This window comes from Macaca nemestrina, chromosome 1, assembly GCF_043159975.1.
Source record: "Macaca nemestrina isolate mMacNem1 chromosome 1, mMacNem.hap1, whole genome shotgun sequence".
Lineage (NCBI taxonomy): Eukaryota > Metazoa > Chordata > Mammalia > Primates > Cercopithecidae > Macaca > Macaca nemestrina.
In genome coordinates, this window is record NC_092125.1 from 134,991,756 (window position 1) to 135,006,603 (window position 14,848).

At 33.7% G+C, this 14,848-nt stretch overlaps 1 long non-coding RNA gene across 1 annotated transcript in view; it reads right to left on the reverse strand.

The window, feature by feature from the left end:
- LOC105485448 (uncharacterized) overlaps window positions 1-14,848 on the reverse strand; it is a 242,888-nt gene that overhangs the window by 41,733 nt on the left and 186,307 nt on the right. The window lies entirely within an intron of this gene.

Consider the following 14,848-nt stretch of genomic DNA (forward strand, 5'->3'; position numbering starts at 1 on the left):
TTTCAAATTTGGCATTTTAGTCTATATAACTTCAGTTTCCTGCTATAATTTTCAAACTTGGCTTTCTTTTCATTCTTAATCAGATAATTTCCTATTTTAATCTATGGTTGATAGTCTATGTTTGATACTATATATCAAGTTTTTGCATATATGTTTGTCCATTGAGTTTTCTGATGCCCATACATAGTATCTTATTCTTTATGTGTCTATGCATCTTTGACAAGTACAAAGAATGCTTCTTGTGACAGAAGCATTCTTAGCAGGAATGACAGCAGATTTCTTGTTGGAAACAGGGCCAAACCAAAAGCCTGTGGGTGAACTTCTTTAAAATGATGAAATAAAACAGATGCTGTCATCTTACAAAAATATCTTTCAAATATTAAGGTGAAATGAAAACATTTGTACGTATACAAAGTCAAAATAATTCATCACCAACAAAGTTATACTATAAATAATGTTAAGGAATATCCTGCAAACAGGAATAAAATGATACCAGGCATAAATATGAATCCACAGAAAGGATTATAGAATACCTAAAATGCTAAATAAAATGCTAATTAGATTTTTAAAATTTAAATTTAAAATCCCCATAAAACCTAATTAAATGTTTAACGAAAATAATAACAATGAACTGTGGGGTTTATAATATGTGTAAAAGTAAAAATACCTGACATCAGAGAATGAAAACTTAAAGTGAAGAAATAAAACTATATTATTGTAAAGTTCTTCTACAAAATATGGTTTTATGTGGTAATACTTTAAGACAAATTGTGTAAAATTGTACACTATATACATTTTATTAAAACCAATAAAAAAATTTCAGTGAATAAACAAACCTAAGAGCTCAAATGGAATAATAAAAGGGTAAAAAGTGCTAAATTCAAAGAAGGCTGAAAAGGAGAAAAAAGGAACAAAGAACAAATGTGACACATAGAAAAAAAATGAAAGATGTCAGATTTATACCGAACCTTACTAATAAATATATTAAATGTAAATGGTCTAAATAGCCAAATTAATGTAAAATGTTAATTTGTATTTCTTTAAAGATTCAAATTTATTTTGCCTACAAGAAATCCTTAAGTATAAAGAAACTGATTAAAAGTCAAAGAATGAAAAAGATATACTTTTTCAACACTAATCCAAAGAAAGCTGTAATAACTGTATTAATATTAGACAAAATAGGATTCAAAACAAAATATTATCAGGAATAGAATGAATAATTTAATAATGAATATGAGGTCAATTCATTAAGATAATATAATAATTCTAAAAGTTTATACACTCATACGGTTTGGTTCTGTGCCCCCCATCCAAATCTCATCTCAAATTGTAATCCCCATAATTCCCATGTGTGAAGGCAGGACCTGGTGGAAGGTGATTATGTCATGGGGGTGGTTTCCCCCATGCTGTTCTTCTGATAGTAATTTCTTAATAAATCTGATGGTTTCATCAGTATTTGACATTTCTTTCTGTACACACTCTCTCTCGCCTGCCACCATATAAGACATGCCTCTTCCCCTTCCTCCATAATTGTAAGTTTCCTGAGGCCTCTCCAGCCATGTGGAACTTTGAGTCAATTAAGCTTCTTTTCTTTATAAATTACCCAGTCTCAGGCAGTGCTTTATAGCAGTATGAAAATGGACTAATACATATGCCTGATAATAAAAGTTTTACTTCATGATACCTGAAGTAAAAACTGACGTAACTGCAAAGATAAATAAATCTATAAACTCAGAGATTTTATTACCATTCTCTCAAAAATTGATAGAACCAGTAGACACAACTTGATCTAATTCATATTTATAGAACACTCCACCAAATAATGGAAACACCCAAAACAGTCTTTTCAAGGACTCATGGAACATCTATCCAGAAATAAGTTGAGGAGTTTAATAAGTCTTCTGGATATATAATCAATATATACAAACATACCAAGAATACATTTAGAAAATATAATTTTAAAAATATAACATTTATTATAAGCAATAATAATATATATAAATAAAAATAGCAAAAATCTGTGTACAATCTATCCATAAAATACAGAATTATGAAAATATCTTCAGAACACCTACAAAAATGAGATACCTTACACCTGGATAGGATAATTCAATATTTTAAGATGTCAGGTTTTCCCTGACTTTAAATATTTTCCATGGATTTAAATAACTTTTAATGACAATTCAAATAGAGAAAAACTAGACAAACTGATATCAAATTTATATAGAAGAGGAAAAGTCAAAGAATAATGAGGAGAGTCCTGGTAAAGTATAGGGTGAAAGGGGTCTTGCCTTTTCAGATATCAAGATTTATTACATTTCTTTTTTGATTATTGCTTTAAGATATTTATAGATTCTGGATATTAGACTTTTGTAGATATACGGTTTGTGAAGTAGGTTGTCTGTTTACTCCTTTGATAGTTTCTTTTGATAGTTTCTTTTGCTGTGCATTAAAATTTAGTTTAATTGATAATTTTTGTTTCTGATGCAATTGCTTTTGAGGACTTAGCCGTAAATTATTTGCCAAGGCTGATATCAAAAAGTGTATTTCCTAAGTTTTATTCTAGGAGTTTTATAGTTTTATGTCTTACATTTAAGTCTCTAATCCATCTTGAGTTAATTTCTTTATATGGTGATAATTAGGGGATCAGTTTCATTCTTCTGCATAAGATAACCATTTATCCCAGCAACATTTATTTAATAGAACTCTATTCCCTATCACTTATTTTTGTTGTGTTTGTCTAAGATCAGATGGCTGTAAGTGTGTGATTTTATTTCTGGGTTTTCTAGTCTGTTCCATTTATCTATGTGTCTGTTTTTGTACCAATATCATGCCGTGTTGGTTACTGTAGCCTTGGAACATAGTTTGAAGTTAGATAATGTGATCCTCTAGCTTTGTTCTTTTAGCTTAGAATTGCTTTGGCTATGTGGGCTCTTTTTTCATTTTATAGTAATTTTATAATAGCTTTTTCTAATTTTGTATACCTTTGTAACAAACCTTAACATGTACCCCTTGATTCTAAAATAAAAGTTAAAATAGAAAAAAAATACTTATCATACAACTGTAATAATTAGAACTATTTAGTATTGATGATGAAGTAAGACTACTTCACTACTGGTACAATTTGAAGACTTCAGAAACAGACTCACACGTGTAAACAAAGTTAATATATGTGAACATTACAGGAAAAAGAAACCTGAAGTGATCAACGAGAATGAACTGACATTAGACTGCTATTTCACATTATACATAAAAATCAATGCATATGAATGAAAAGCTTAAATATAAAAGACACAATGTTAAAAATTAGAGAAGAAACTCAGGGATAGAAGTTATATCTGTAGAAAGACTAAGGTCAGAAGCAGTGTATAGGTAGAGGTAACACTGTCATATTCTAGTTCTTAATTGTTTTCGCATATATTCCTGCTAATGTTCTGCATCATAACCTACATCTGTTCTTACATGCATTCTTTTGTGTAGTTCAAATATGATAAAATTTTTTAAAATCTGTTGACCTCACTTTAGAATAATACTCAGCTTCAAAAGGGTGAAGTTTGCCCACAGCATCACTTTCTCCAGTCAAAATCAATCAATGCCACCTGTCCTCAGTAACCCTTCCATTTTTTTCTGCCCCATATTGAACCATCCTCATTCTCTTATAATTCCTCTGCTATCATAAGACATAAAAAATGAAGTTGTATTCAAGTAACTGTTGAGTGTTTAAGGAAGATTTCTTTCTAAATATTTCTTGTTACTTTACTGTTAACATATTTCATTGCCAAGTGAGTTGTTTGAATAGGAGTACTCTCACTGACTCATTTTAAGCACAAAAAGCAGTAATGCCTAGAAATTGATTTCCTTTATTTTAATTTATTTTTATCACATTATTTAGTACATGGCACTTATTTCTTTCAAGGATAACATAATTAGTTTGTGAAAATCACCCTAAATTGGAGGTCTGTCTCCAAAAAGGCTGATAACTTCATTTAAATTAAAGTAGATCTATTTGACACCTAACTATCTGGTCAATATAAAGTAGAGAAAGCATCTGGAATCTTAGGTTCTGGTCCTAGTTTTTCATTGACAAGCAGCATATTCTTATTTAAATTAATCTCACATTCCAAATCTCAGTGTTCTTATTTACAAAATGAAAGAGTTGGTATAGTTCTCCCTTAAAAAACTACTGAATTATATTTCTAAAATAACATAAATTGCATTATTAGTTTTTTGTAGAAATAAATAATTTATATGAGACACAAGTCTAGTGTTGGATGCATCAAAATTGTTAGTAAGATTAATACTCAATATTTAGGATAATAGTCTTTCTCTAACTTCATTCCCTGTGCTGTCATAGATTCAGTGAAATCTCGCTCACTTTATTTAAACATTTTCCTAAGAATAATCTTCTCAGAGCGAAAGTAGATATAGCCTAAACGATTAAATCTATTGTGCTTCTGGATGCTGTTTTACATACAGTCTTGAAAACAATGGACTTGAGTTATTTTGAATTCCAAGTTTAACGTAAAATATCAGAGACAAAGCATAAAATTACACACACACACAAACACACACACACGCACACAAAGTAAGAATGCATGATAACGTAGGAGTTAATTTTCTCTCCAGAAAAAAAGCAGTCAACAAGATATAGGGAAAGAGACGTGAATTGGTATAGGAGAGCAATTACATAAAACAGAGGATATCTCCTTTGAAGGTCTCAAGCTCTAGCTTTCTTATCCTTGGTTACCATGAGATAGAGAGAGGAATATAAAGATCTTAAGTTTGTTTTATGATGTGAGAACAGAGAGAACACATGCCTTGCTTTCTATGTAATAGCCATAGGGGATACACCAATTATCTTATTGAAGCCCCACTTCCCTTGTGATGCCAGATCAAGAGTAGCAATGGCTGAACTAGGCCCTTGACTAATAATGGGCCTGAGACACACCCCAGTTTCCTTCAAAGAATGGTAGGGAAGCATGACAATACTAAGAGAGAACTGGCAGACCTGCATACGAATAAGGAAGAGGAGTCGTCAGATTACTTAGACCTGAATGCTAAAGGCCATGGCAGAACTGTGAACCTCAGCACACCTGTTAGCATATGATGATAACAGCCAGTTGAAGGAAAGTACACCACAATCACAGAAAACACCAGACGTGGTCATGAGCCAGAATACCCCCTTCCATGATGCTATGTATGCCTAAAAAGATACCACCCTGGGAAAGTGAAAGGTCAAGAATTTGATGTCACTGAGTCATCATTTCCTTAGAAAGATTTTTAATCTAACAGAGTCTGAGTTACACTTCTGGCTATGACTAAGGTTCCCTACATGAAGTGAAAATAGGAACATATTAGCTAAGTAAATTTTTATTCATAAAGAATACAACTTTTTTTAATATTGAAATATATGGCTATGATATGTTCATCTGCTTTATCAATATTATTGTTATTATCTTTATTGCAGTTGTGGTAACTATTTTCACAAGATCCCCTTTAACTCTTATGCACCTTGATCAATTTTATTTTTAGTTAATTTATAAATTTATAATTGAGATACAATAATTATGCATTTTTTTGGGGTGGAGTGTGATGTTTCAATGCATGTATAAATTGTATGATGACCAAATCAGAGTAATTACACATTAGTTATTTTAAACTTCTATAATTTCTTTGTTGTGACAACATTCAAAGTCATCTAGCTATCTTGAATATACACTGTGTTGTTATTTGCTATTGTATTCATCCACTTTCATGATGCTGATAAAGACATACCTGACACTGGGTAATTTTCAAAAGAAAGAGATTTAATGAACTTACAGCTCCGTGTGGATGCGGGGGCCTCACAATCTTTGCAGAAGGTGAAAGGCATGTCTCACATGGTGGCAAACAAGAGAAGAGAGATTGTGCAGGGAAACTCCCCTTTTGAAAACCATCAGATCTCATGAGACTTTTTCACTATCATGAGAACAGCATGGAAAAGGCCTTCCCCCATGATTCAATTACCTCCTACCAGATCCCACCCACAACATATGGGAATTCAAGATGAGATTTGAGTGGGTACACAGCCAAACCATATCATTTGACCCCTGGCCCCTCCCAAATCTCATGTCTTCACATTTCAAAACTAATCATGCCTTCCCTACAGTCTCCCAAAGTTTTAGCTAATTTCAGCATTAACTCAAAAGTCCACAGCCCAAAGTTTCATTCGAGACGAGGCAAGTCTCTTCTGCTTATGAGCCTGGAAAAGTCAAAAGCAAGTAAATTACTTCCTAGATACAATAAGGGTATAGGAAGTGGGTAAATACACTCATTCCAAATGGAAGAAATTGGCCAAAACAAAGGGGCTACAGGCCCCATGCAAGTCCAAAATCCAGTGAGGCAGTGAAATGTTAAAACTCCAAAATGATCTCTTTTGACTCCATATCTCACATCCAGGTCACGCTTATAGAAGAGGTGAGTTCCCATGGTCTTGGGAACTCCACTCCTTGGCTTTGCAGGGTACAACCTCCCTCCAAGCTGCTTTCATGGACTGGCATTGAGTGTCTGCGGCTTTTCCAGGTACACAGTGCAAGCTGTTGGTGGATCTACCATTCTGGGGTCTGGAGGATGGTGGCCCTCTTCTCAAAGCTCCACTAGGTAGTGCCCCAGGAGGGACTCTGTATGGGGGCTCTGATCCCACATTTCCTTTCTGCACTGCCCTAGCAAAGGTTATCTATGAGGGCCCCACCCCAGTAGCAAACTTCTGCCTGGGCATCCAGGCACTTCCATACATCCTCTGAATTCTAGGCAGAGGTTCCCAAACCCCAATTTTTGACTTCTTTGCACTTGCATGCTCACCACCACGTGGAAGCTGCCAAGGCTTGTGGCTTACACCCTCTGAAACCATGGCCCAATCTCTACAATGGCCCCTTTCAGCCACATCTGGAGTGGATGAGAGGCAGGGAACCAAGTCCATAGGCTGCAAACAGCACAGGGACCCTGAGCCCAGACCTCAAAACCATTTCTTCCTCCTAGGCCTCAGGACCTGATGGGAGGGGCTGCTGTGAATACCTCTGACATGCCCTAGAAACATTTTACCCATTGATTTGGGGATTAACATTTGTCTCCTTATTACTTATGCAAATTTCTGTAGCCAGCTTGAATTTCTTCTCAGAAAATGGGATTTTCTTTTCTATTGCATTGTCAGGCTGCATATTTTCTCAACTTTTATACTCTGCTTCCCTTATAAAATTGAATGCCTTTAACAGCCCCCAAGTCACATCTTGAATGCTTTGTTGCTTAGAAATTTCTCCCAGCAGATGCCCTAAATTATCTCTCTCAAGTTCAAAGTTTCACAAATCTCTAAGGCAGGGGCAAAAATCAAACCAGTCTCTTTGGCAAAACATAACAAGAGTCAACTTTGCTCCAGTTCCCAGCAAGTTTCTCATTTCCATCTGAGACCGCCTCAGCCTGGACTCTATTGTTCATATCATTATCAGCATTTTGTGCAAATACATTCAAGTCTCTAGGAAGTTCCAAACTTTCCCACATTTTCCTGTTTTCTTCTGAGCCCTCTGAACTGTTCCAACCTCCTGCCTGTTACCCAGTTCCAAAGTCACTTCCACATTTTTGGGTATGTTTTCAGTAGTGCCCTGCTTTACTGGTACTAATGTACTGTATTAGTCTGTTTTCACATTGCTGATAAAGACATACCAGAGACTGGACAATTTACAAAAGAAAGAGGTTTAATGAACTTACAGTTACATGTGGCTGGGGAGGCACATGTGCATGTACATGAGTGCATTTGTGTGTGTATGTGTGTATATGTGTGTGGTACATTTTTTTTATCCTTTCATCTGTAGATGAGCAGTAAGGTTGATTCAATAGCTTGGCTATTTTTAATAGTGCTGCAGTGCTGCAACAAATTTGGGCATGCAGATGTCTCTTCAACATGCTAATTTCATTTTCTTTGGATGTATACCCAATATATAGGATTGCTGGATCATATGGCAGGTCTATTTTTAATTTTTTGAGGAACTTCATACTATTTTCCATAATGACTACAGTAATTTACATTCCCATCAACAGTATATGAGTGCCCCTTTCTTCACATCCTTGACAGCATTTCTTTTCTGTCTTTTTGATAATAGTCATTCTAACTGGAGTAAGGAGAGATCTCATTTTGCTTTGGACTTGCATTTCCCTGATGATTAGTGATGTTGACTATTTTTTCATGTATCTGTCGGTCATTTGCATGTCTTCTTTTGAAAAATGTCTATTTTAGCCTTTTTCACATTTTTAATTGGATTATTTGGGTTATTTTTTGTTTTTGGATGATGAAAGAAATTGAAGACAGCATAAATAAATGAAAAGATATCCCATGTTTATAGACTGGAAGAATTAATACTGTTAAAATGTCCCTAATACTCAAAATGGTCTACAAATTCAGTGAAATCCCTGTCAAAATACTAATGACATTCTTCACATACATAGAAAAGAATTATCTTAAATTCATATGCAAATTCAAAAGATGCCAGACAGTCAAAGCAATCATGAGCAAAAAGAACGAAGCTGAAGGCATCACACTACCTGAGTTCAAAATACAGTACAAAGTCATAGTAACCAAAATAACATAGTACTTGCATTAAAACAGATGCATAGACTGATGGAACACAATAGGGAACCCAGAAAGAAGTCCATACATTTACAGCCAATTGGTTTTCAGCAAAGTCAACAAAAACACACATGGAGGGGAGGACAGTTTTCAATAAACAGTACAGTGAAAACTGGATATCCACATGCAAAAGAATAAAATTAGATCCCTATTTTTCACCCTATACGAAAGTTAACTCTAAATGGATTAAAGACTAAAACATAATATTCAAAACTGTGAAAATACTGGAAGAAAACCTAGGGAAAATGCTTCATGAGTTGGACTGAGCGAGGATTTTTAAAATAAGACCTCAAAAGCACAAGGAACAAAAGCAAAAACAGGATTACATTGAATGAAAAAGCTACTGTACCACAAAGTAGGCAATGAATAAGGAGACAAACCTACAGAATGAGAGATAGAATTCAATAACTGTGGGACAATGCTGAATGATCTAATGTAAATGAAATTGAAGTCCTAGACAGAAGGAAATTTGACCAAGAATTTCTTGAAAGTGAGTGAAGACATCAAGCCACAGATGGAATAATCCCAACATAAGCCAAGTGGGATGTTTAGCCCTACTATGCAAGTTAGAGGTCAAGGGAGTAACATCTTTAAAGTACTAAAAGACAAAAAAATACTATGAACCCATAATTCTGCACCCAGGAAAAATACTTCTCAAAAGGAAGGTAAAATAAAGACTTTTTTTCAGTCAAACAAAGCCTGAGAGAATTTATGTCAGTAGAACTGCATTTTAAGAAATACTAAACAAAAGTCTTTAGGCAGAGTAAGTCATCATATTAGAATTGAATCTCCACAAAGAAATGAAGATTGGTGTTAACTACGCAAATGAAGGTCAATATAAAAAGCATATATTTCTCATTTTTAATCTCTTTAAAATATTTGAGTGTTTATTGCAAGACTTGTGACAATATTATGGAGTTTAAACTCTATATAATATTAAAATATGTAACAACAATATCACAAAGGATGGGAAAAGGGTTTGGAAATATTCCGTTGTAAGGTTCTGATGCTATTTATGGCGAGTATATATAATTTTTTTGAGACAAGAGTCTTGTTCTGTCACCCAGGCTAGAGTGCAGTGGTACAATCACAGCTCCCTGCATCCTCAATGTCTCAGGCTCATGCTATCCACCTGCCTTAGCCTCCTGAGTAGCTAGGACTACAGGCTACGACACCATGCCTGGATAATTTTGTTTTGTAGAGACAGGGTTCTCAATATGTTGTCCAGACAGGCCTCAAACTCCTGGGCTCAAGCAATCCACCCATCTTGGCCTCCTAAAGTGCTGGGATTACAAGTGTAAGCCACCATGACCTGCCTATATTATTATTTGAAAGTAGCCTCTGATAAGGTAAATACGTGTACTAACCCCTAGGGAACAACTAAAAGGTGGTGGAGGGATATAAGTAATTAACCAAAAATGGAAATAGAAGCATTTTTTAAATATTTAATTTAAAATAAGATAGAAGAAGTAACAAAGAATCAAATGAATTAATTAAAAGCAATTAGTAAGGTAGTAAATTTAAATCCAATACTATTAATAATCATACGGAGTATAAATTGTCTAATTATCCTAATCAAAAAGCAGAGATTTTAAAAATTGGGTAATAAAGGAAAATCTAATTATACATTGTCTACAAGAAATTCATATTAAATATAAAGGCAAGTATAAGTTAAAAGTAAAAGGATTAAAAATATTGTAAACAATAATTTTTAAAAGCTGGAGTGGTAATATTAACATCAGATGAAATAAACTTCACAACAAGCTGTATTACTAGGGATAAAGAAGGACTTTACATAATGATAAATGGGTAAGTTCATAAAAAAGACAAATCATTCCTAAATGTCACCAGATAAGATTAAATATGTGAAAAATATAATAGTATGCTTATATATAAATTAATGCAATAAATATAAATATAATAGCATTGAAAACATTAACAACTTAGGTATTTAATGGGATAATCTGGGGATATATCTGACAAAAGAAATACAAAATTTGTTATACTGAAAACTATAAAATACTGATTTAAATAAATCAAAGCCCTAAATAAATGAAGAGAATAACATGTTCATGAGTCAGAAAACAGTACTCTTAAGATTTCAATTCTCTCTGATTTGGTCTATAGATTTAGTGCAATCCAAATCAAAATCTCAAACAGGCCTTTTTTTGTTGTTTTGGTTTGGTACGGGGTTTTTATTTTGTAAAAATCAGTAAGCTGATTCTAAAATTTAGGTGCAAAGAGCAAAGAACCTAGAATAATGGAGGCAATTTAAGAAAAAATAAAGGAATAAAAATGAAGAACCTTCATTACTCAATTTCCAGATTTACTGTAAAGCATTGATATATAGAACAATTGAACAAAATGGAGTCCAGAAATAGACCCAAACATATACGACAGATTGATTATTTACTAAAGTTGCCAGGGCAATTCAGTGTATAAAGAATGACCTTTCCAAAAATGATGCCAGAACAATTGGACATACATTTTTTAAAAGTATTTAAATACTCATGTCATCATATTTATAAATAAACTCAAAATGAACCATAAACCTTGATGTAAAACCCAAAACTTTTAAGAGAAAACACAGGAGAATCTTTGTGATCTTAAATTAGCAAAATATTTTAGAGAAGACAGAAAAATCACAATTCATTAAAAAACTGGTAAATTGGAACCATAAAAACTACAACTGCTCTTCAAAAGACACTATTAAGAAAATGAAAAGGCAAAGCACAGATTAGGAGAAAATATTTGCAAAGACGTGTTTGAAAAAGAACTTGTAGCCATAATATATAAAAAACTCTCATGAAGTGAGACTAGGATAACAAACTACCCAATTTAAAAATGTTGGCAAAAGAATTGAACAGACACTTCAAAAAAGAGATATTGATGGCATGAAAAGATGCTCAACATCATTCGTCATATGAAAATGCGAATTAAATCCAAAGTGAGGTGTCACAATAGACTCATTAGCTAAACTTAAAAGCTGACAACACCAAGGACTGCTGAGGAGACAGAGCAATGGGAACTCTCACACATTACTGATCATAATGAAAAACAATACAGAAATTTTAGGAAAAGTTTTATAGTGTCTTATACATTTAAGCATACACTTAGACCCAGTAATTCCATTCCTACCTATTTATCCAAAAGAAAAGACAACTTATGGAAAAACAGAATTTTCATATCCATATTTGTAATCACGCCCACAAATTCTAGATAGCAGAAATGACCAGATTTAAACTCCACTTGCTGTTCACTGTCACTTAACTAATGCCTTGTAAACTCTATTGTTGTAACCAGAGATTAAAATACTGAGTAATATAGGGCCTGAGATTATCCCTTGTGGAAACTGATTGACTCTCCAACATAACAATTGCAATAATTTTTTATAAGTTCTTCCATAAAACTTTCAGTTCGGTGCAAAGCCTTTTGTAATTCATGCATATTACACTAATTGCACTCCCTTAATAAATAAAAAGCTTAAGGGATCTGCTATTTTTGAGGTGGTGTGGATGAAATCACAGCACCATAGTGGCAGGATTAAGAATGGAATTGGGAAACAGAAAGGAAACAACAATCTAAATTAAATTACTAGAACACAAGTAAAAGATACCTGTACAGTAATAGAAAAATGAACACTCCTTAAAAGTAATAATCACAGTTCATTTAATGTATGTTAGTGCAATATTTTACAGTAAATATGAATGAATGCATGCGATCAAGAAGAAAGGTATAATGGGCATATATTTTTCAAATATAATTTAATGTTAGTAGGTACATGCAAAACATGGTGACTAATCATTGATTTAAGTATATTTTTAATCATTACTTGAAGAAAATTCATCATTTTCTTTGCTCCATTTACCATTATTCAGCTTCTGATGAGTTCGCTATGAAGGAAGTTGCACTTCATTGCACTGGGGGCAAAATGAGTGCTTGCTTCCAATTCATTTGTTGACTACGGTTGTATCACAGAGGAAGAAACCTAAAGAGCTCTTTACCTGGCTGCTCTTATTCTGGATTCTAAATTAGAACTACCTCTACCAGGAAGTCTCTGTTTTCTCCTCTTTGACCTGTAAAGTAGCTGCCCTAAAGCTCTAAAACTGTGCTGTCAATGTGGTAGCCACTAGTCATATGAGGCTATTTAAATACTTTTTTATTTCAGAGACTGCAGTGGAGTGAACATAGCTAACAGCCTTGACCACTTGGGCTCAAGTGATCCTCCCATCTCAGCCTCCTAAGTAGCTGGAAGTACAGATGTGCATGCCACCATGTCTGGCTAAATTTTTTTTCTTTTTCTGTACAGATGGAGGCTTGCTGTATTTCCCCAGCTGGTTTCAAGCTCCTAGCCTAAAGTGATCCTCCTGCCTTGGCCTCCCAAAATGCTGGGATTACAGGCATAAGCCACTGTGCGCAGCCACTATATAAGTTTAAATGAATTAAAGTTTAATGAAATTAAAAATTCATGTCTTTAGTTGTAGTTGTCCCAGGATAAATGCTTGAGAATCATAAGCAAGCTAGTGCCTTCTGTATTGAACAGTGCAGATTACAGAATTTTTCCCTAATCACAAAAGTTCTATGGGTCATCACTAACCTAGAGCCAATAATTTTCTATCTAAAAGTATCTGCTTATAATAATGGTAATCTTCCTCAACTGTTGTCCTTTTCCTTAGGTCTACCTCTATAATGCTCTTATTTTTCCATCAAATTATTCCTCATAACATTTGGTCTGAGGAAGTCATGTGTATGCTCTACTCCTTCAAGGTGTACCCAATCTATAATGAATGTAGTTAGCATTGAAATATGTTGCCCTTCTAAAATGGAGCATTTCCTGTCTTCCTGCACTGCTACTTCCCAGAGCCCTACTCTGGGAAAATTATTATATTAAATGATATGGGAGCTCACAACATCATGAAATGCAACTAACAAAATTAATTCTAATTGCCCTAAATAAAAGTACCATCAAAATGGATTAAATAAAGGATGAAAGTCTATAAGCAGAGAATAAAAAATGGTTCTATTTTCAGTTCAGGTTTGGTGTTGCATAGGCTGCCAAGAAGTTCTTTGTTCAGTATGGTTTTATTTAACAACATTATTAATGATTTGGAAAGAGAAGTAAACACGTCTTTAATGAAACTCATCGATGAGGCTGACTGGGTAGTGTTACAAACACAACTCATGACAAAGAAATTATCTAATGAGATGGAGAGGGCAGTGAACTATTGACAAAAGCAGTCCCAAATTATATTCTACTTTGTAAAAATTAATGCTTAGTAATAAGGATGCCTAATTCAAAACAAAACACAGACATAAAGAAAATAATTTCTGGTCTTTGCAATATTAAACCCTGCAATAATATGCTTATAAAGGAAGCAGTGGGCTTTATGTTCTTTGATTAAAGTTGTATTATCTGACTAGAGAAACATAATTTTTTTTATGCATGGCACTATCATCTTGGGATGTCTGGCTAATCAATAAGTAATAAGTTAGAGTAAGTTTGACTACTATTTTTCACTGAATTGATCTTCAGGTTATGTTTTTGAATTAGGTTATATGTATGTGCAAACAAGTTCATGCAAAATACAAATATAACTAGAAATGTTACTGATGTTATTTTCTATCCTATTCACAGTTTCTTATAAGGAACTCTAGCATGTATTGAGAATATATGTTTATATACACACATGCACATGCACACATACACACATATATTTGGTTATATTTCTTACAAATTTTACTTATATACTTAATTACATTTGAACAGTGGAGAAGAACAACAAAAATAGAAATTACTGCTGATTTTATAAATACAGTTATAAGTTAGAGTTATTTTAGTGTTATGCAACTCATCTTATTGTGCTAAAATATAAATAAAATTTACCATTTAACCCAGTCTTTTGGTGTATAGCTCAGCAACATTAAGTATACTTACATTGTTGTGCAATCATCAGCGCCATCTCCCTCCAGAACATTTTCATTTTCACAAACTGAAACTCTGTACCAATTAAAAAACAACTCCCCCTGCCCTCGTCTTTTCAGGCCCTGGCAATTACCATTCTATTCTCCAACTCCACAAATGTAACTACTCTAGTCACCTCATATGAGTGGATTCATACAGCATCTGTCCTTTTGTTTCTGTCTTGTTTCACTTAGCATGTCTTTGAGATTTTTCCATGTTGTAGCATGTTT